The sequence below is a fragment of the Capricornis sumatraensis genome, chromosome 19, assembly GCF_032405125.1.
Source record: "Capricornis sumatraensis isolate serow.1 chromosome 19, serow.2, whole genome shotgun sequence".
Lineage (NCBI taxonomy): Eukaryota > Metazoa > Chordata > Mammalia > Artiodactyla > Bovidae > Capricornis > Capricornis sumatraensis.
The window spans coordinates 12615125-12637356 of record NC_091087.1 but is presented as its reverse complement, the minus strand read 5'-3'; the positions used below and the strand labels follow the sequence as shown (position 1 = coordinate 12637356).

The following is a 22232-nucleotide window of genomic DNA, read 5'->3' as shown; positions in this document are numbered from 1 at the left end:
ACATTCTTTGGCATTGCCTTCCTGTGGCTACTTCTGAGTTTTCCAAATTTGCTGATAAATTGAGTGCAGCACCTTTACAGCATCATCTTTTAGGATTTAAGATAGCTCAACTGGAATTTCATCCCCTCCACTAGCTTTGTTCATAGTGATGCTTCCTAAGGTCCACTTGACTTCACATTCCAGGATGCCTGACTCTAGGTGAGTGATCACACCGTCGTGATTATCCGGTTCATGAAGATCTTTTTTTGTATAGTTCTTCTGTGTACTATTCCCTTGTGGCTCAGCTGATAAAGAATCTGCCTGCAATGCGGGAGACCTGGGTTCAATCCTTGGGTTGGGAAGATCCCCTGGAGAAGGGAAAAGCTACCCACTCCGGTATTTTGGCCTGGAGAATTGCATGGACTATATAGTCTATGGGGTCGCAAAGAGTCAGACACAACTGAGCAACTTTCGCTTTGGCATTCTGTGTAGTCTTTTGCCACCTCTTCTTACTATCTTCTGCTTCTCTTAGGTCCATACAATTTCTCTCCGTTATTGTGCCCATCTTTGTATGAAATGTTCCCTTGGTATGTCTAATTTTTTTAAAAAGATCTCTAGTCTTTCTCATTCTGTTGTTTTCCTCTATTTCTTTGCACTGATCATTGAGGAAGGCTTTCTTATCTCTTCTGGCTATTCTTTGGAACTCTGCATTCAGATGGATATATCTTTCCTTTTCTCCTTTGCTTTTCGCTTCTTTTCTTTTCTCAGCGATTTATAATGCCTCCTCAGACAACCATTTTGCCTTTTTGCATTTCTCTTTTTGGGGGATGGTCTTGATCCCTGCCTCCCCTACAGTGTCATGAACCTCCATCCATAGGTCTTCAGGCATTCTGTCTGTCAGATCTAATCCCTTGAATATATATTTCACTTTCACTTTCATTATATTTCATTATACACTTTCACTGTACAGTCATCAGGGATTTGATTTAGGTCATACCTGAATGGTCTAGTGGTTTTCCCTATTTTCTTCAATTTAAGTCTGAATTTGGCAATAATGAATTCATGATCTGAGCCACAGTCAGCTCCCCGTCTTGTTTTTGCTGACTTTGTAGAGCTTCTCCATCTTTGGCTGCAAAGAATATAATCAGTCTGATTTCGGTGTTGACCATCTGGTGATGTCCATGTGTAGAGTCTTCTCTTGTGTTGTTGGAAGTGGGTGTTTGCTATGACCAGTGCATTCTCTTGGCAAAACTCAGCCTTTGCTCTGCTTCATTCTGTACTCCAACGCCAATTTTGCCTGCTACTCCAGGTATCTCTTGACTTCCTACTTTAGCATTCCAGTCCCCTGTGATGAACAGGACATCTTTTTTTGGTATTACTTCTAGAAGGTCCTGTAGATCTTCATAGAACTGTTCAACTGCAGCTTCTTCAGCATTACTGGTTGGGGCATAGACTTGGATTACTGTGATATTGAATGGTTTGCCTTGGAAACAGAGAGATCACTGTGTTGTTTGGCTCAGAAGTAGAAGGCGGTAAACGGGAGAGAGCATGAAACCAGGCTGCAGAGCACTCTGGATGTGGAGCAGGCTCAGCTTGGCTCTTCAGCTGAGTAAGAGCTAGTGAAAAGTCTTTCAAACTTGGAATTGACCAGGGCCTTCTTTAATACTAATATACCAATGTAACGAGATAGGGAAGATGATATGTCTAATAAAAGCTTGGTTCCTTAAAGAATAATACTTAGCAACACCTGTTTAAAAAGGACAGTTCTAGCCTCATTCTTTGATTGTTTGAAATAAATTCGTGGGAATATATGCCTTCAAGTAGAAGATATGTATAAAGATAGACATTCTTTTCTCCCTCTTCTCTGAATCTCACTTCTTGATTGTCTTTCCATGTCAGGGCAAATGTTGTGTTCTCCATAAAGAACTCATTCCTTCCAATTAGGAGGCTTTTCTTTTGAAATCCTCCATTAAACTTTGTATCTGTCCTTTTGTACCTACCATGTTTGATGTTATAATAAAGGCAGTAGATGTATACATACTGCATTGAAGGTTTTATGCTTGTGTCTTATTCTTGCATTTTCATGTTGATTTTTAGTGAATATATAGTGATCTATTAAATTTCTGTCTTTAAAATGAGCCTAGATTTTACCCTAGGATTTGGGCTGAACTGAGGTTTTGGACTGAACTGCTGCTGCTGGTCTGGATCAGTAATTCTGAACATTTTTTTCTGCTAGGAGATACGGTAGATGAAATTTTGACACATGCACTTCCATGGATCTGCTTAGCAGGGAAGTAAACTGTTGCAGTCGTTTATAATTGCCACAGCTCTTCTAGGATACGTTGTCAGTGTAACAAGCAGTAGATGCTGTACAGTTCTTAAGGCAGTAGCTGTAAGTCTTCCTAATTGTGTGCCACTTAGAAAAGTTACACCAGAATGCAAGCAGAGGTAATACTGTCGGGATAATCTAAAGACCCCCACCTCTCTATTTTAAGGCTCAAAGCGGCCCTTAAACAATATCAAATTATTTGTAATGAAAATCCCAAGTTATAGTATTCATCTTTAAGAATAACTTTAGAGTGGTTTGGGTTTTTTCTTTTCCATTAGTGCAGATATTTTTGTTGTTACTATTAGTTTTAAATAGATCGAACCCTTTTTTGATGTGGATTAGACTGGTAGTCTGAATTTTACGCCTGGATTCCATTTCATTTCATAAGTTTTAGAGCTTGTCTTCCTAAAAAGACCTCTGAGGCATATTCCAATTCAAACTGTAGGAAATAAAGTGTTCAAATTTTTTCTAGATTCTGGCCAACATCCTTATTAATATGGACATCTGTTTGACACACTTTGGCAGCTTACCAGACTTTTTAACCAAAGTGATGTATATTTGGTCATTCATCATGTTAAGTGCCTAATGTGAAATTTTAAAGTGTGTTTATTAAAAATTTTTTTTTTCTGGACAAAGTATACTTTTTGTTATTACGGTTTGAGTGGTTGAGGACTGTAAAAAATGATAAATTCCAGTAACTATATGCCTGACAAGGAATACTAGGAGTGTTAGCCCTTAAAGTTGGGCTGAAGCATAGAACAGACAGAGCTTCAGCATTTGAGATGTAACATCCTCTACTTGGTGAAATATAGCAGTATCAGAACATGTAATAAATGTTGATATTAAATATTAATATGAATGCTGCCAGTATGGTTGCTGATTATAGATTTGAGGGTGATAAATTATTTGGAGAATAAAATAGGAACTAGTAATTTATGTAAAATGCTTAGTCATTTGTGGCTTAACTTCAGATATGTGTATCATTATGGGGAAGATGTTAGATGCCATAACGAAGCAAGAGTATAGAAGATAAAATGCAGAGATATTGTATTATAACAGTAGAAATGAACACATATATCCACACAAAAACTCATATATCATTGCTCATAGCAGCATTATTTATAATAGGTGAAAAGTGGAAACAATTCAAATGTCCGTCAACTGATGAGTGAGTAAATAAAATGTGGTGGGTTGGAGTACTGATGCATGCTATAACGAATGGATCTTGAAAACAGTTAAGTGAAATAAGCTAGTCATGGAAGACCATACTATGGTTCAATTTATAGGAAATGTTCAGAATAGGCAATTCTAGAGAGACAAAAAGTTGGTGCCTAACTGTAGGGCTTGGGGTGTGGGTTGGGAATAGGGAGTGGAGAGTGACTGCTGAGAGATAAAGTTTCTTTTAAGGGTGATGAAAATGTTCTAGAATTACTGGTGAAGGTTGCATATTCTTGTGAATATAAAAAACATCCAGGTGTATATACTTGAAATGTATGAATTCTATGGCGTGTGAATTATATCTCAAAGCTATTTCCTTTTTTATTTTTATTTTTAAATAGAGGCTGTGTGAAGAGATGTTTTGGAGTAAATGGGTACTTTTGGGGAAGCAGATGGAAGTGGAAGGGCATGGAGGAAGATGGGCATTTCTTGGCATCAGTATACTATCACATTTTAACGCAAATGATGCTTTCTCCATTTGCTGGCTAAGGATGTAACAGATTGTGTTTTAGTGGGCATTGTATAAGAACCTAGCTTTTTAACATTATAGTGATGCTGAAATTGTGCATTATTCCACTCGGCAGGATTAGTCTTGCCTTTGTCTTATTTTTGTATTTTTTGTAGTATTAGGTTGAAATGCTTTCCTGTTTTCAAAGTGGTGCAAAATTGTGTTCTGCCCATCCATCCATTCTACACCCTGCTTTGCTATTTTTGTTCACACTTGCTCTCATTTGTGTCATCTTTCTTACCTCCTGTATTTTGAAAGTCCCTAGTTGCCTGTGTACTTGAAATCACTTTCTTCCTTCAATGTTTGCTTCTGTGAAATAAACAAAAATGTATTGTTTCTTGTGGCTTAGTATCTTTTTATGTGTTTATAAATCTATCCTTTTAAGGCCTTAGTAGTATTTTTTTTTTTCAATTCTAGCGTTATATTAAATGATTCCAAATATATTCCAAAATGTCTCATTTGGCCTTTGCTGTGTACAGTGTTTGGGCATCCCAGGTGGCGCTAGTGGTAAAGAACCCACCTGCTAATGCAGGAGGCATAAGAGAGGAGGTTTTGATCCCTGGGCCAGGAAGGTCCCCTGGAGGAGGGTATGGCAACCCACTCCAGTATTTTTTTTTACCCCAGGTTTTTTTTTTTTTAATTAATTTAATTGGAGTATAATTACTTTACAATATTGTGGTGGTTTTTGCCATACATCGACATGAATCACCCACAGGTATACATGTGTCCCCCCCATCCTTAATCCCCCTTCCACCTCCCTCTCCACCCCATCCCTCTGGGTTGTCCCAGAGCACCGGCTTTGAGCGCCCTGCTTCAAGCGCCCTGCTTCATGCATTGAACTTGGCACTGGTCATCTATTTTACATATGGTAATATACATGTTTCAGTGCTATTCTCTCAAATCATCCCACCCTCCCCTTCTCCCACATAGTCCAAACATCTGTTCTTTACATCTGTGTCTCTTTTGCTGCCTTGTGTATAGGATCATCATTACTGTCTTTCTAAATTCCACATATATGCATTAATATACTGTACTGGTATTTCTCTTTCTAACTTACGTCACTCTAATAGGCTCTAGTTTTGTCCACCTCATTAGAACTGACTCAAATGTGTTCTTTTTTATAGCTGATATGCACCACAACTTCCTTATCCATTCATCTGCCAATGGTCATCTGGGTTGCTTCCATGTCCTAGCTATTGTAAACAGTGCTGTGATGAACATTGGGGTACATGTGTCTCTTTCAGTTCTGCTTTCCTTGGTGTGTATGCCCAGCAGTGGGATTGCTGGGTCATATGACAGTTCTGTTTCCAGTTTTTTAAGGAATCTCTACACTTATCTATTGTGGCTGTACCAGTTTGCATTCCCACCAGCAGTGTAAGAGGGTTCCCTTTTCTCCACACCTTCTCCAGAATTTATTGTTTGTAGACTTTTTGATGATGGCCATTCTGACTGGTGTGAGCTGGCACCTCATTATGGTTTTGATTTGCATTTCTCTGATAATGAGTGATGTTGAGCATCTTTTCATGTGTGTGTTAGCCATCTGTATGTCTTCTTTGGAGAAATGTCTGTTTAATTCTTTGGCCCACTTTTTGATTGGGTTGTTCGTTTTTCTGGTGTTGAGCTGCATGAGCTGCTTGTATGTTTTGGAGATTAATTTTTTGTCAGTTACTTCATTTGCTATTATTTTCTCCCATTCTGAAGGCTGCCTTTTCACCTTGCTTATAGTTTCCTTTGTTGTGCAAAAGCTTAATTAGGTCCCAATTGTTTATTTTTGCTTATATTTCCATTACTCTGGGGAATGGGTCATAGAGGATCTTGCTGTGATTTGTGTCTCTTACGTTTTTGTGATTTATGTTTTTGTGGTTTCCTCTGTATGTATGCTTACGTTTTTGTGATTTATGTGATTTATATTTTCCTCTACAAGTTTTGTAGTTTCTGGTCTTACATTTATCTTTAATCCATTTTGAGTTTAGTTTTGTGTATGGTGTTAGAAAATGTTCTAGTTTCATTCTTTTACAGGTGGTTGACAAGTTTTTGCAGCACCACTTGTTAAAGAGATTGTCTTTTTGATCCTTTGTCACAGATGAGGTGTCCATAGGTGTGTGGATTTATCTCTGGGCTTTCTGTTTTGTCCCATTGATCTACATTTCTGTCTTTCACCCCAGTATTCATGCCTGGAGAATTCCCATGGACAAAGAAGCCTGACAGACTACAGTCCATAGGGTCAAAAAGAGCTGGACACTCAGCACACACGCATGCATGTATACAGTTTCTGATTTCTGATTTCTTCAATAAAGTGATCATTTTTAATAGGAATATTGCTGACCAGTTGACTTCCAGTGGCATTCTCCATCTCTTCTATTGCCTCCTTTTCTGGGTTATTTCTTTACAAAGCTAGTGCTTACTGAACTTGTACTGTATGTCAGGCAATATGCTAGGTATATATGCTTATTTAATTCTCATAACTAAATTTATGAAGTGTATGAACTATTACTGTAGTGTTTTATAGATGAGAAAACTAAGACTCAAAAGATAATGCTGATTGTTCTTGGTCTTAACTACATATGTTTAGCTTTTTGGTGTTGTATATATGTTTTCATAATGCGTGACCTTTGTATGTATTTGATGGTTGCTCAGAATTTTGCAAATGTATTCCTGAATTGAATCATACAATATGTATTCTGTATCTGGATTTTTTCCCTCACCAAAATGTTTTTTGCAGTTAATCCATGTTTATGTCTATCAGTATTTTGTTCCAGTTTACTGTTGCCTAGTGTTCCTTTATATGTTTATATCACAATTTTTTCATTCACCTTTGATGAACATTTTGGTTTCCAATTTGGAAATAAAATTTCTCCCCTTCATTTTTGTGCTATTTTCATCATCTGTTTTATGCTGCATGTTGTTATTTTTTTTATATTATTTCTACTTTTGCTTTACAAACTTGTATCTTTTTGAAAATAAAAAGAAAATAAACTCATACATCATTTCTATTGGTCTTCCTTTGTGTAGAAATAAGTTTTTATCTGCTGTTTCTTAGAGCAGATTTATCGGAGAAGGCAATGGCACCCCACTCCAGTACTCTTGCTTGGAAAATCCCATGGATGGAGGAGCCTGGAAAGCTGTAGTCCATGGTCTCGCTGAGGTTCAGACTTGACTGAGTGACTTCACTTTCACGCATTGGAGAAGGAAATGGCAACCCACTCCAGTGTTCTTGCCTGGAGAATCCCAGGGACAGGGGAGCCTGGTGGGCTGCCGTCTCTGGGGTCTCACAGGGTCGGACACAAGTGAAGCGACTTAGCAGCAGCAGAGCAGATTTATAGAAAAATTGAACAGGAAGTACACAATTCTCATATATTAATACTTGTCTCTCTCTCATTCTTTATCTGTCTCCTTTTCCTATTATTAACATGTTGCATTGGTGTGATACCTTTGTTACAGTTGATATTGATGCATTATTATTAACTAATCCATAGTTTACATTCACTTGGTTGTACAGTTCTACTGTTCTTCCTGAAGAACTTCTTTCAGTGTTCCTTGTAGAACAAGGTGACAGACTGGTGACAGGTTTTGAGCTTTGGTATATCTGGAAGTGTCTTTATTTGTCCTTCATCTGTGAAGGGTATTTTTGCTTTATGTCGATTTTAAGTAACAGGTTTTTTCCCCTAGCACGTTAAAGGCGTTATTCCTTTGTTTAAACTTGTTAAAACAAGTTTTCCCTTACTTTGGTTGCTTTTAAGATTTTTTTTTTTTAATATTACTGGATTTTAGCAGTTCAGTTGTTAATTATGTGCTTTAGTATGGTTTCTTTGTGCTTGTTTTTTGTTCAGTGAGTTTCTTGAATATACAGGTTTAGTTTTTCTCAAATTTGGAAATTCTTTTGCCTTTATTTCTTCAGATGTTTTTTCTGACTCCCTATCCTTCTGGGACTACAATTACACCACTTTTAGACTGCCCTTGATATTCTTGCAGGTACTTGATGCTCTGTTCTTCATTTCTTTTTTTGCTTTCTATTTTCACATCGTCAATTTAGGAATCTTTTTTCCCTGCACTGTTGAATCTGTTGCCAAGTATATCCAGTTTTTTTATTTGAGATGCTGTATTTTCCATCTTTAGAGATTAATTTGATTCTTTTCAAAGTAATTATCTTTTTTCTAGTTTTCATTAAATCCTGTAATATACTTGCAGCATTTTAAAGTTTATATCTTTGAGAATATCATCTTTTTCTTGTTTCTGGGTCTGTTTTCTTTTCTCAAATTTTTTCCCCTTGATACGTTAACACATTTTCCCATTTTCTTATGTTTAGTAAGTTTTGATTGACTCTTGGACATTCATCATGCTGTTGTGTGGATTTTGTTGGTTTCTTCTCAACAGATTTTAATTTGTTTTGGTGGTATATTCAATTTCTTATGGAAAAGTAGGTTAGCATTACTATTAAGAGAGTCATTCTGCTTTGGTTTCTACTGATTGCCCCAGGTTTCAGTGAGATCCTTCTCCCTTCTGGTTGAAACTTGAACATTTCCAAATCTTATGTAACCTCTGGTAGCTTTTGAAATTTGAAATGTATTTGAAATTCATATCTCAGCAAATAATCACCTTGTATTGTGTTTATAGACAGTTACTTTATGTTTTGGGTTTTTTTGGTCTGTTTTATTTTTGTCTTAATCTGGATTGACTTTTCAAACTGTTTTTACATAGACAACTCTTTTGTTTGACAGTGTGTTATGCTTAAATTTTATGCTCAAAATATGCAGAAATTTTGATAATTTCCAAACATAAAGACAGTAATTTCCTTCATAATTTTATCAATAATTTTAGTCAAAATTTGAGGAGATACTTCTTAGGCCTTCAAGATTTGAGACTAGGAATGCCAGTGTCATGTTAGCAGCACTTTGGTTTCACTTTGCTTTCTAGTTTATTTACATTCACTGATTAGACACTTAAATAACAAGCTAATATGGCAAGAGAAAGGAGGTAAGGAACAGATCACTCAATTTAGGTCATTCAGGTCTTCAGTAACAACAGTTGTACTGGATTTTGTCTGTTTGCTTGGTAAAGCATATTTGGGACATTTGAAGAAAGGTTTTGAACCTTGGTCGTTTTGTTTAACCCTTTTTGTTGATACAGAAAACTGGAAGATGACAATAACTTGTGCTACAGTATAAAATATGAATTTCAACATTTAATTATCATTGAAATGATAATGCCTTCAAAGGACTTACTTATTTTAGGGTACCCTTTTAAAAAGTTTTTTTAATGATCTCCATGTGATTTTTGTGATACTGTTTGTGTAATTTTTAGTTAGGATAATTGTAATATAGAAACTTAAAAATGTATTTTTAAGGTTGTAGAGAAATGATCAGTGCTTATCATTTTTTGTTCGTATCAAGCACTGACCTGTTATTTGTCAGGATGTCTTCATGGATATTGATATATGCATTGTATTTCTGAAGCTGCTCAAATGTATTAGCCCTCTGAGACTGATATACATTGCTGTCTTTTGAGTATATTGCTGTATTATACATTCATTTATTTCATTTACTGAATTTATTCAGCACAAGCATTAACTGAACTGTGGTTATACATAGCTGTTAAAAGCATTCCTGGGTTCTAATCCTGGCTTTACTGCTTTATTGATTTAGCTGTATGACTTTGGCTAGTTGCTTCTTAGTATTTGTTTCCTCCTGAGGCTAATAATGAGAGGTTATGGTTAGCTTTACATCACTTTATATGTGTAAAGCAGTTAGGATACTGATTCAGTTCAGTTCAGTCGCTCAGTCGTGTCTGACTCTTTGCGACCCCATGAATTGCAGCACACCAGGCCTCCCTGTCCATCTGGTAAATACTCAAATGTTATTGTTGCTATTTAGTTATTATTAGTATCATTGTTATGTTAGGCCTTTGGTGGATACCTTTTCTCAAATTTTAATCCCCTCCCTATGATAGTACTTCTTTTCTGCTGTTTTTTTCTCATTGAAAAAACTTCATACTAACCTGCTGTGTATATTATATATCCTGTATTCACTATGTGTTGCACATCACTTCCACTAGAATGTAAGTTCCCTTAAGTCAGGAATAGATATAGAAGTTTATTCCTAGCACCTAGAAAAGTGTCGGGTATAGATTGGATGCTTAGTAAATGTTTTCTGAATGCATGCTGAAGTGTGTGCCAGATATTGACTAGATATTGGGGATACAGAAATGAATAAAGTACAAAAAAGTTCCTTCTGTTAAATAAGCATATAGTATGATAGACTCATACCTATAAAACTGTACTTAGTTTGCCCCCCTGTAAGTGATGGTAATGGTAAAGGATACCTGAGGATGCCTTCACAGAAGGTGTCATTGAACTGGACATTTGGTCTACCTAAGAGACAAGGGGGAAAGCTGTTTCCAGTCAGAGGTCAAAACTTGAACAAAACTTAACAAGTCATTGTTACCTGGACTATGATAGCTTGTAGGCCAGGTTAACAACAGTGGTAACAGTTGAGGGAGAAGAAAATAGAGGGTGCTAGGAAATTGGTGGGGACCAGGTTTGGGAAAGCTGGCTCTTAGAGGTACCAGCTGTCTAGCTGTTGCCTGGACAGAGTAATGGGATTTTGGATATTCAGTATGTGAAACTTAATGATAACTGACTGAACCACTAACGTTTTAGTTTTGGTTTTATTTTTTGAGGGTGAGGGTATATTTCTCACTATAGGAACTTGGTTTTTAGAATATTGCCTTTTAGCAACTATTTTAGAACTGCATATAAAACAAACTTGCCAATAACAGTTAACTTATAGAATTGAGGAATTAATATTTTTGATATAAGAATATGTACTATGTCTGTAATTATCAAATTTGTATTTAATGAGTTATTTACCAAGGGTCAGATTGCTAAACTTTTAATTCCTTCTGTGACACTGACACAAATCTAGTGTCAAAGTACATTTAAAATAATTAGTTTTGTTTAGGCTGAGAACACATGAAAAATAGTTTTGTTTTGAATTATTAGATTTTAGAAGTTAGTACTGTAACTGTATTTGAGGACCTTTTTCTGAGTTCTTCATTTCAGTATAATTAGATTGAAAGCAGAAATCAGGCTTCTAGCTCCTTTTAACTTCACAAAAAACAAAAGGCTTAGTTGTTTGTGTATGTGTGTGTTTTAACGTTCAAGTTTTTAATACTTGTTTATATAAAATGAATGTTTGGCATATTATGGCTCTCCCCCTGCCTCTAAAAGGGGTGTACATTCAGTTAGAAACAAAACTGCAGTACCACAATAATTAATACTACTGAATAAGATTAAAAATGTTGGTGTTTGTGTGGAGAAATTACCATTTTCATTTGATGAAGCAGATTTACTTGGAGATTGCCATAATTACTGAGTCATGCAATTCTAAATTGCTATTAGGTTGGTACAAAAGTAATTGACGGTTTCAGACCTTGAATTTTAAATCGTTATAACTAGGCTCAAACACATCTTTATTAATAGAGGTAGGAACCATTATAATCAACACTTTCTTGCCAATGAGAAATAAGTTTGTTTATTCCTGCAGCATAAAAGTCCATGCTTAGGAAACTGTTGGAACTCTTTCCTGCGCCCTGCTGGTTGTTGAAGCATTTTCCCTCCAAAAAGTTGTCGAGATGCTTGAAAAAGTGGCAGCTGGTCAGCAAGCAGTCAAGTGAATGTGGTGGATGAGGCAAAACTTTGTAGCCTGGATTGTGTGACGAGCAGTTGGGTGTTGTCATGGAGAAGAATTGGGCCCATTCTTTTGACCAGTGCTGGCTGCAGGCATTGCAATTTTCTGTGCATCTCATTGATTGTTGCATACTTCTCATATGTAATGGTTTCACCAGGATTCAGAAAGCTGTAGTGGATCAGACGGGCAGCAAACCACCAAACAGTGACATGACCTTTTTTGGGTGCAAGTCTGACTTTAGAAAGTGATTTGGAGCTGCTTCTTGGTCCATCCACTGAGCTAGTTGTTGCCGATTGTTGTATAAAATCCACTTCTCGTTGCGTGTCACCATCCACGCTAGAAATGGCTCATGGTTGTTGTGTAGAATAAGAGAAGGTGACACTTCAAAACGATGTTCTTTTTTGATTTTTGGTCAGCTCAGGAAGCACCCACTGATTGAGCTTTTTCACCTTTCCAGTTTGCTTCACATGCTGAATGACCATAGAATGGTCAACATTGAATTCTTTGGCAACTTCTCCTTTAGTTGTAAGAGGATTAGCTTTGATGATCCTCTGAGTTGGTCACTGTCAACTTCTGATGGCTGGCCACTGTGCTCCTCATCTTCAAGGCCCTTGTCTTCTTAGCAAAACTTCTTGAACCACCACCGCACTGTACGCTCATTAGCAGTTCCTGGGCCAAATGCGTTGTTAACATTACGATTTTTCTCTGCTGCTTTACTACCCATTTTGAACTCGAATAAAAAATATCAGTTGAATTTGCTTTTGATCTAACATCATTTTCTTAGTCTAAAATAAATATAAAATACACAGCAAGGTATCTTTTGCCCTTTCATACTGTTCATGGGGTTCTCAAGGCAAGAATGCCGAAGTGGTTTGCCATTCCCTTCTCCAGTGGATGTTTTGTCAGAACTCTCCACCATGTTGACACATCTGTATTGAGTGGCCATACACAGTATGGCTCATAGATTCATTGAGTTAAACAAGGCTGCGATCCATGTGATCAGTTTGGTTAGTTTTCAGTGATTGTGGTTTCCATTCTGTCTGCTCTCTGATGGATGAGGATAAGAGGCTTATGGAAGCTTCCTGATGGGAGGGACTGGCTGTGGGTAAAACTGAGTCTTGCTCTGGTGGGCAGGGCCATGCTCAGTGAATCTTCTAGTTCTGCTTCATTGACTTACCATCTACTTTGACATAAATAAACATTGACATAAACATCTACTTCATTGACATTAACATCTACTTCTGCATTGACTATGCTAAAGCCTGTGATACTGTGGATCACAGCAAACTGTGGGAAATTCTTCAAGAGATGGGAATACCAGACCACCTTCCCTATCTCCTGTGAAAACCTATATGCAGGTCAAGAGGTAACACAGAACAATGGACTGGTTCCAAATTGGGAAAGGAGTATGCCAGGGCAGCATATTGTCCCCTGCTTATTTAACTTACATGCAGAGTACATCATGCGAAACGCTGGATTGGATGACGTGCAAGCTGAAATCAAGATTGCCACGAGAAATACCAATAACCTCAGATATGCAGATGACACCACCCTTATGGCAGAAAGCGAAGAGGAACTAAAGAGCCTCTTGATGAGTGTGAAACAGGGGAGTGAAAGAAACTGGCTTAAAATTCAACATTTAGAAAACTAAGATCATGGCATCTCGTCCTGATACTTCATGGCAAATAGATAGAGAACAGTGGAAACAGTGATAGACTTTATTTTCTAGGGCTCCAAAATCGCTGTGGACCATGACTGCAGCCATGAAATTAGATGATTGCTTCTTGAAAGGAAAGTCCCTTGGATTGCGAGGAGATCAAACTAGTGAATCCTAAAGGAAATCAATCCTGAATGTTCATTAGAAGGACTGAAGCTGAAACTCCAATACTTCGGCCACCTGATGTGAAGAGCTGAGTCATTGGAAAAGACCCTGATGCTGGGAAAGATTGAGAGCAGGAGAAGGGAATAACGGAGTACCAGATGGTTGCATGGCATCACTGGCTCAATGGACATGAGTTTGGGCAGGCTCAGGGAGATGGTGGAGTACAGGGAGGCCTGGTGTGTTGTGGTCCATGGGTTGGAAAGAGTTGGACACCACTGAGTGACTGAACAACAACAACACAGCAAGTAATAAGTCATTAAAAGTGAAGTCACTCAGTCGTGTCCGACTCTTTGCGACCCCATGGACTGTAGCATACTATGCTCCTCTATCCATGGGATTTTCCAGGCAAGAGTACTGGAGTGGGTTGCCATTTCCTTCTCCAGAGGATTTTCCTGACCCAGGGATTGAACCCAGGTCTCCTGCACTGTAGGCAGACGCTTTACCGTCTGAGACACCAGGGAAGTCCCTAATAAGTCATTAGCCAAAAAAAAAAAGAAAAAAAGTGAGAAATGCATATTAAAATGATGTATAACTTTACCCACATTTATTTAAAAATGTATTGCAATATTAAACAGCAAAGTTCAACAGTGCAAAATTGCAGTTACTTTTTGCATCAATTGAATAGATTAGCATTATAATTTACCTGGCCAACCAGGGTGAGAAGAGGCTTACATCTTACTCTTTCCACTGAAGTGTCTTGCTACTGGAGCTTCCCTCATAGCTCAGTTGGTAAAGAAGCCACCTGCAATGCCAGAGACCTCGGTCTTGCTTCTATTTCCAAGCAGAAGTGTAACAAGACTGGATCATTCTTTATGCACTGCACCATTGGTTAGCATTCACTAGTGTTCCTTTGTTAATGTGAATAATAGACATTATTCAGTTTCATACTTGTTTTTGGCTTTTTATAAAAGTTCATTTTTGTTCCCTTTAAAAGAATGAAAACTTAAATATATGCAATTGCATTGCTGCTGCTGCTGCTAAGTTGCTTCAGTCATGTCCGACTCTGCGCGGACCCCATAGACAGCAGCCCGCAAGGCTCCCCCATCCCGGGGATTCTCCAGGCAAGAATACTAGAGTGGGTTGCCATTTCCTTCTCCAATGCATGAAAGTGAAAAGTGAAAGTGAAGTCGCTCAGTCATGTCCGACTCTTAGCGACCCCATGGACTGTAGCCTACCAGGCTCCTCCGTCCATGGGATTTTCCAGGCAAGAGTACTGGAGTGGGGTGCCATTGCCTTCTCCAGCAATTGCATTGACTACATACATATTTTATGGCAGTATAAGACACTGACCCTTTGACAGATTTTTCCCTAAGTGAGAATGTAATACAGTGAATATTTTCAACTATTTTATGAAAACGTAAGTTCAGTAGGCTCTGTGTACCATGTAAGTGTAAAGTATATCTTGGGATACAGAGGATAGGAAAATGAGACCTGGGACACCAATTTGTGGATCTTGGCATGGCTAGAATATTACTAAACATTTAAGAAAACTTGAAAAATTGGATTAGTGACATTAGAAATGCCCAGTTGGCTAACATTATGTTTTTATTAGCCAGATAAAACAACTGAGTTGTAAAGATGTATTTTCTATGGTGCTGATGAACCTTTTGCTGGGCGGGAATAGACACACGTATGAGAATGGACTTGGTGGACACAGTAGTGGGGAGGAGAGTGGGATGGATTGAGAAAGTAGCATTGAAACATACACGATGCTGCATGTGAAACAGATGGCTGCGGGAAGTTACTGCATAACACAGCTCAGCCTGGTGCTCTGTGATGATCTCAGAGTTGGAATGGCCAGAGGGAGGGGACATATGTATACTTACTGCTGATTCACATTGTTGTATGGCAGAAACCAACAACACTGTAAAGCAGTTATCCTCCAGTTAAAAATTAAAAATTTAAACATTATTTTTCTATTCAGTAAGTATTTGCAGAACTATCTGCCAGGGGTAGTGTTGAGTGTTGAAATTTGTAGTGATGAAATTATGTTTAATTTTGTTTTAGAATTAAGAATAATAATCCACTGAATATAAATATTTTTTTAATTAAGGAATTGGACTTGGTGAAAAAGGAACAAAGAAGAGTTTGCTGCAAGGATCACATCTAAGTGCACTTTTTGCTGATACATCACTTCTAGTAAGACATTTTTTTCATTTTTCTGTGTTATGAAGTACATAAATACAGTGGGAATCTTTTTGAAAAAAAAATCGACTGTCTCGTGAGCTTGAATAACAGTCATTTTGGAGTTTACTTTGGGGATTAATGTAGATTAATTAAGGAAATGTGTAAAATCCAGTCTGATATTCACATACACACAATATATGTAATATTGTATGATGACAGTTTCTTGAATAGTGACACTGCTGAGATAATTCCAGACGTTTACATCTTTTCCACTTTCATCTTCCATGACAATTACACATATTTGAAAATAAAGAAAATCTATAGTCCATACTTACTGAGACAATAAGTTGGCAGAACAGAGGGATTTTCAAATGAAAGACAAAAATGGACAGGTCTAGCCATATTTCTTGAAAGGTAGAAGGATTGAAGGAAAAACTTAAGCAAATTTAAGAAATCTTTTAAACGTGAACTTTTTTTGTGACTTATTTTTTGCCTTAACTCACATGCCCATATTTGCAGAGTTCTGGAGTAGGCTGTTTTGATTTAAAAACTTACATTGGCCTAGCTTAATTATTTCACTATGCTAGTAAGATGTGTAGTTCTCAAAAAGCTTTCATAAGTGAAACTTCACCTGAATTCTGTTTTCTGTTCAAAATGGAAGAGAAGTGAGTTATAGTAATATTAGAATGTTGCAAAATAATGTAATTTCACAAAACATTAGGGGATGGTTTTTGGTGTGTCATATGTTCACATTGACATTCTATTAGATATAATTGATCAAGCCTGATGGTTATGTCAGTAAATCTTGTGAAAGGTACTTAAAATATTTTCTGTTGTTACTATTCTTTTCATTTTAAGAATAGTTTTGCTACTTAATGTAAGGTTTAAATTTTTCCTTCAGTGGTAGAAAGAACTTTTATGAACTTACAAAATGAGTTTTTTCTTACAATACTTTATTCTGATATCAAGCTTCCTATGGGTATACATTTTTCTTGTTAAATCTTGACTGCAGAACAACCCATTTTATGATATTCTTCAGGTTAGGGAGCTAGGGGAAAAGGTATTTTTTTAATTGAAAAGTATCCTTTAGTTGAAAACTTGTATATACACAGGAAGAATGGGGAAAATGAAGTTTAATTCACATTTTAAAATATAAATCTTGTTTAATTCAAACTTTATAAGTCTTGTTTAGTTTTCTAGAAATCGTTCAGTGTTTGATTTTTTTCTTTTCTCATCTCATATGTATATATTTTGTTTACTAATAGCTCAACACTGAGTGATTTGAATTAAAGCACTGCAGGAATTTAGCCACTTCCATTCCAGAGAATTTTCCCTATAATTTCCCTGTATTTCTGTATCTTCCCCTGAACCTCTGGTGGCTATGACCATAGCTTTAGCTGTTGTATTTGCTTCAGGGAATCGTCTATGATAACTTCTTTTACTCAGTTCTAAAGATTATTCTTTATATAGCAGGCTTTGCATGGTTCTGAGAGATGTGATTGAATTAAGAACTACGTGGCTTGGAGTTACTGAGTACTTAGAGGGAAATGCTCTTTCCTTTTGAGTAGTTTCAAATGTTGACTTAAGAACCTCAGATTTGTTTTTCTTAATGATTATTCTGCCCTAATTTGAAGTAGAAATTGGAGGAATTGGCACAGATATTGGGCAATATTTTCCCTACCTTTTTTCTTTTTCTTCAAGTCTTGAAACTGCTTTAGGCTCTTACATTTTAAGTCTTTGATCTCATTTGAGTTAATTTTAATGTATGGTATTACATAAGAGATGAGATTTATTTCTTTGCCTATGAAAGTCAAATTGTTCAAGAAGCATTATTGAAAAGGTTGTTATTTTTCCCTACTGAACTACCTTGGCAACTTTGTTGAAAATCAGTTGACATTATATGTGGGCCTATTTCAGAACCCTATTATATCTATTGATCTATGTATCTATCCTTATGACGTTACTGTCCTGATTATCATAGCTTTATGTAAGTCCTAAAATCAGGGAGTGTAAACCCTCCACCTTTGCTCTTTTGTTTCAAGGTTGTTTTCTAGCCTAAGTTTTTTCCATTTCTCTGTATTTTAGAATTACCTTGTCATTTTCTGCAGAGAAGCCTTAACAAGATTTTGATTATGAATGCTGTTATCATGGAGGTTAATTGGGAGCGAATTGATTTCTTAAGGATGTTGAGTCTTCTGTTGCATGAACTTGGTATCTTTCCCCATTTAAGTTGTCTTTAGTTTCTCAGCAATATTTTGTAGTTTTCACTGTAAAGATATTGCGTATATCTTGTTGGTCTCTGTTTCCTATTTTTATGTTATTGTAAATGGTTATGTAATATCAGTTCCAACTGTTTGGTTTTAGTATACAGCAATATAATAGATTTTGGCATAAAACCTTGTAATTTATGATTCTGCTAAACTCACTAGTTCTGGTGGCAGTTTTGTGTATTCTTTCAGATGTTCTGGGCAGACCCTCATCTTGTCTGTAAATAGACTGTTTTACTTCTACCTTTTCAATTTTTATACCTTTTATTTCTTTTGTTGCTTTATTGCACTGCCTAGTAGTCTCAGTGCAATGTTAAATAGAAGTGATGAGCTGACATTGTTGCCTTACTCCTGATCTTAGGTCTTTTACCATTAAGTACATTGCACAACAGTGTATATATGTTGTATATAAATTGTTGTAAAAATTCAGATTTGTGTTAATGAGAGATGCTTTCATATATGTTGATGGTATACATGGGTTTGTAGTTTTCTAAAAAAATTTTAATTGCAGGGTATCTGCTTTAGAATGTTGGGTTGGTTCCTGCTGTACAGCAGCATGAATCAGCTGCAGATATGACCGTGTGGGTCGCAGTAAGCTGTGGAAGATTCTGAGAGAGATGGGAACACCAGACCCCCTGACCTGCCTCTTAAGAAATCTGTATGCAGGTCAGGAAGCAACAGTTAGAACTGGACGTGGAACAACAGACTGGATCCAGATAGGAAAAGGAGTACATCAAGGCTGTATATTGTCACGCTGCTTCTTTAACTTCTATGCAGAGTACATCATGAGAAACGCTGGGCTGGAAGCAGCACAAGCTGGACTCAAGATTGTTGGGAGAAATATCAATAACCTCAAATATGCAGATGACACCACCCTTATGGCAGAAAGGAAAAGGAACTAAAGAGCCTCTGGTGAAAGTGAAAGAAGAGAATGAAAAGTTTGGCTTAAAACAGCATTGAAAAATGAAGTTCATGGCATCCAGTCCCATCACTTCATGGCAAAAAGATGTGAAAAAATTGGAAACAGTGACTGATTTCATTTTCTTGGGCTCCAAAATCACTGCAGATGGTGACTGCAGCCATGAAATTAAAAGACCCTTGCTCCTTGGAAGAAAAGTTATGACCAACCTAGACAGCATATTAAAAGGCAGAGACATTACTTTGCCAACAAAGGTCCATCTAGTCAAGGCTATGATTTTGCCAGTAGTCACGTATGGATGTGAGAGTTCGGCTATAAAGAAAGGGGAGCATTGAAGAACTGATGCTTTTGAACTGTAGTGTTCACAGTTCAAAGGAAGAGAAGACCCTTGGGAGTCCCTTGGACTGCAAGGCGATCCAACCAGTCCATCCTAAAAGAGACCAGTCCTGAGTGTTCATTGGAAGGACTGACGTTGAAGCTGAAACTCCAATACTTTGGCCACCTGATATGAAGAGCTGACTGCTTGGAAAAGACCCTGATGCTGGGAAAGATTGAAGGCAGGAGAAGAAGGGGATGACAGAGGATGAGATGGCTGGATGGCATCACCAACTCGATGGACATGAGTTTGAGTGAACTCCGGGAGTTGGTGATGGACAGGGAGGCCTGGCGTGCTGCAGTTCATGGGGTCGCAAAGAGTCGGACACGAATGAGCGACTGAACTGTGCTGAATACATATATCCTCTCTCTTGAGCCCCTCTCCCACTCCTCACATCCCACCCATCTACGTCATCACAGAGCATCAAGCTGAGCTCCCTGTATTACACAGCAGCTTCCCACTAGCTTAACTGTTTTGCACATGGTAGTGTGTATATGTCAGTGCTGCTCTCTCAGTTCGTCCCACCTTCTTCCGCTCCTGTGTCCATAAGTGTGTTTATATCTGCATCTCTATTTCTGCCCTGCAGATAGGTTCGTCAGTACTACTTTTCTAGATTCCATGTATATGCAGTAATTCATTCTGTATGGCAGACTCTATGTTTATGCACCTCATTACAGCTGACTCAGTTTTGTTCCTTTTTATGGATGAGCAATATTCTATTCTATATATGTACCACAACTTCTTTATCCATTCATCTGTTGATGGACATCTAGGTTGCTTCCATGTCCTGGTTATTGTAAATAGTGCTACAGTGAACACTGGGGTACTTATGTCTTTTTGAATTATGGTTTTCTTAGGGTGTATGCTCAATAGTGGAGTCTGGGTCATATGGTAGATTTATTCCTAGCTTTTAAAAGAATCTCCATATTGTCCTCCACAGTGGCTGTATCAATTTACATTCCCACCAGCAGTGCCAGAGGGTTCCCTCTTCTCCACATCCTCTCCAGCATTAATTGTTTGTACATTTTGTGATGATGGCCATTCTGACCACTGTGAGGTGATATTTTATTGTGGTTTTAATTTGTGTTTCTCTGATGGTGAGTGATGTTGAACATCTTTTCATGTGATTGTTGGCCATCTGTATGTCTTCTTTGGAGAAATGTCTGCTTAGGTTTTTGGCCCATTTTTTGATTGAGTTGTTTATTTTTTTTGAGCTGCATGAGCTGCTTGTGTATTTTGGAGATTAATCCTTTATCCATTGCTTCATTTGTGATGATTTTCTCCCAGTCTGAGGGTTGTCTTCTCATCTTGTTTATAGTTTTGTTTGCTGTCAAAAGCTTTTATGTTTAATTAGGTCTTATTTGTTTATTTTTGTTTTTATTTCCATTACTCTAGGAGCTAGATCAAAGAGGATCTTGCTTTAATTTATGTAAAAGAGTGTTCTGCCTATGCTTTCCTTTAAGAGTTTCACAGTGTCTGACCTTGCATTTAGGTCTTTAATCCATTTTGAGTTTATTTTTGTGTATGACAATAGGAAGTGTTCTAATTTCATTCTTATTATGTGCAGCTGTGCAGTTTTCCCAGCATCATTAATTGAAGAGACTGTCTTCTCCATTGTATATTCTTGCCTCCTCTTTCAAAGATAAGGTGCCCTTAGGTGTGTGGGTTTATCTCTAGGCTTTCTATCTTGTTCTTTTGGTCTTTATTTCTGTTTTTGAGCCAGTGCCATACTGTCTTGATGACTATAGCTTTGTAGTATAGTCTAAAGTCAGGAAGGTTGATCCTTCTAGCCCTGTTTTTCTTTCTCAAGATTGGTATGTAGTTTTTTAAAATAATGTCTTTGTCTGGTTTTTATATCAGGATAATAGAATGAGTTAGAAAGATTTTCTTCTCAAAAAGTTTTTATATAGTTGTTGTTCTTCTTTAAGTGTTTGGTGGTAGTGTTCAGTCACCACTCGTATCCACTCTTTGCAACCCCATGGACTGCAATGTGCCAGGCCTCCCTGTCCCTCACCATCTCCTGAAGTTTGCCCAAGTTCATGTCCATTGCTTTGGTGATGCCATCCAGCCATCTCATCCTCTTATGCCCTTTTCTCCTGCTCTCAATCTTTCCCAGCATCAGGGACTTTTCCAGTGAGTCAGCTCTTGGCCTCAGATGACCAAAATACTGGACTTCTAGCTTCAGCATTAGTCCCTCCAGCAAGTACTCAGAGCTGATCTCCCTCAAGATTGACTGGTTTGATCTTGCTGTCCAAGGGACTCTCAAAGAGTCTTCTCCAGCACCACGGTTCGAAGGCATCAGTTCTTTGTTACTCTGCCTTCTTTACAGTCCAGCTCTCACAACCATATGTGACCACTGGGAAGACCATAGTCTTGACTATACACACCTTTGTCGGCAGAGTGATGTCTCTGCTTTTCAACATACTGTCTAGGTTTGTCATAACATTCCTGCTAAGAAGCAGACATCTTCTGATCTCATGGCTGCAGTCACCATCTGCAGTGATTTTAGAGCCCAGGAAGAGGGAATCTGTCACTACTCCTTTTCCCCTTCTGTTTGCCATGAAGTAATGGGGATAGATGTCATGATCTTATTTTTTTTTAATATTTAGGTTTTAAGCCAGCTCTTTCACTCTTCTCCTTCACCCTCATTAAGAAGCTCTTTAGTTCCTCTTTGATTTCAGCCATTAGAGTGGTATCATCTGCATATCTGAGGTTGCTGGTGTTTCTCTTGCCTATCTTGATTCCAGGTTGTAACTCATTCAGCCTGACATTTCTCATGATGTGCTCAGCATATAGATGAAACAAATAAGGTGACAGAAGACAACCCTGTCGTACTACTTTCTCAAGCTTGACCCAGTCAGTTTTTCCTTTGTTACTTCCTGACCCACGTACAGGTTTCTCAGGAGACAGGTAAGATGGTTTGGTATTCCCATCTCCTTTAA

At 37.6% G+C, this 22232-nt stretch overlaps 1 protein-coding gene across 1 annotated transcript in view; it reads left to right on the top strand.

Moving 5' to 3' along the window:
• The window catches only part of MEF2A (myocyte enhancer factor 2A), a 186926-nt gene that overhangs the window by 17574 nt on the left and 147120 nt on the right, over positions 1–22232 (top strand). The window contains exon 2 of the mRNA XM_068991072.1: positions 15655–15740. The gene's annotated coding sequence lies outside the window, so the exon portion shown is untranslated. The remainder of the gene's footprint in view (positions 1–15654; positions 15741–22232) is intronic.